Below are 1742 nucleotides of genomic sequence, written 5' to 3' on the forward strand. Positions count from 1 at the left end.
GCTGGGCTTGACTGCTTCATATCCAACCTTCCTCAGCGTTACTGAGAAAGGAGAGGTGGTTATTCCTATCCTGTGTGTCCCAGCAATGTTGAGAAGGAGATAGACAGCTGTTCTGTAAATGTTTGAATTTTAAAGTAGAATGTGTGTATATGTACACACTTTAAATAAATAGAATTATTTATATCTATATTTAATCCTGATATACAGTATGATCTTTTAGAATCCAACCATGTCTAACTGATTTTTTAAACCACAATAAATATGCTGGCAAATGTCCTTTTTCTTTTTTTAACATCTTTATTGGAGTATAATTGCTTTACAATGGTGTGTTAGTTTCTGCTTTATAACAAAGTGAATCAGTTATACGTATACATATGTTCCCATATCTCTTCCCTCTTGCGTCTCCCTCCCTCCCACCCTCCCTATCCCACCCCTCTAGGTGGTCACAGAACACTGAGCTGATCACCCTGTGCTATGCGGCTGCTTCCCACTAGCTATCTATTTTACGTTTGGTAGTGTATATATGTCCATGCCACTCTCTCACTTTGTCCCAGCTTACCCTTCCCCCTCCCCATATCCTCAAGTCCATTGTTTACTAGGTCTGTGTCTTTATTCCTGTCTTACCCCTAGGTTCTTCATGACCTTTTTTTTTTTTTTCTTAGATTCCATATATATGTGTTAGCATACGGTATTTTTCTCTTTCTGACTTACTTCACTCTGTATGACAGACTCTAGGCAGATCCACCTCACTATAAATAACTCAATTTCATTTATTTTTAAGGCTGAGTGATATTCCATTGTGTATATGTGCCACATCTTTATCCATTCATCTGTTGACGGACACTTAGGTTGCTTATATAGCTTTTTCAGTAACAGATATCTGTTCAATATGAATGCGTGAGTAATATAACTCATATGTAACTGGGTGCTCGCCACCCAGCTCTGGGGTGTAATGGATGTTCTCGCTGAACTATATTAAAGTAAGACTCACTGACCCTCAGTAACTTTCTCCCTGTTACACACTTCCTGCTCCCAATCCCTCCCACCCATTCAGTCCAGAAATCCCCCGGGCACTTGCATGCTTCTCAATGTACCAAGGACCAGGGCTCTTCTGTCCTCCCGGGTCAGGGATGCTGGCCGCCCTGCAGCAGCAGGTGCTCTGCACACCCGGGAGGAGTCCCTCACCATGCACCATGCTGCACAAACAGGGGCCGGGCTGGCAGACTGAGGCCGTTCCTGCTATGTGCACTCCCTTCTGGATGTCCTGCCATGGGAACTCCCAGCCTCCATGATACTGGGGACTGTGCAGGCTAGGCTCCAGCTCAGACCATCTGAGGAGGGCTTCAACACAGCTGGACCTGACCTTCACCTCCTGGGGCCATACCACAGCCTTAAGGCCCTGGGAAGGACTAACACCGCCACATATGTTTGCCGTTCAAGCCAGATTGCTAACACTGCCACGGTTCTCTAAGTCTTTCAGAGCCACCTCTTTCAGGAGAAGGTGATCCCCTGAAGGCAGATCATGAGCCCCCAGACCTCAGCCCCAGACTCACTGTTGGCCCTTCTCCCCCAGACCAGCCCTACAGCCTGCCTGCTTTCCCATCTCTTTCAAATCTCATGGGGATGTTATTTCAGGGTCCTCATTCACCACCAGGCACCCAGAACTTGTGCAGGGTAACCCCAGGCCATCAGGCTCTCCCCAGCATATCAGCCCCTTAGAATCTCAGGGGAAAAGCGTAGGG

This window comes from Lipotes vexillifer, unplaced genomic scaffold (genome assembly GCF_000442215.2).
Source record: "Lipotes vexillifer unplaced genomic scaffold, Lipotes_vexillifer_v1.1 scaffold452, whole genome shotgun sequence".
In the NCBI taxonomy this organism is placed as follows: domain Eukaryota; kingdom Metazoa; phylum Chordata; class Mammalia; order Artiodactyla; family Lipotidae; genus Lipotes; species Lipotes vexillifer.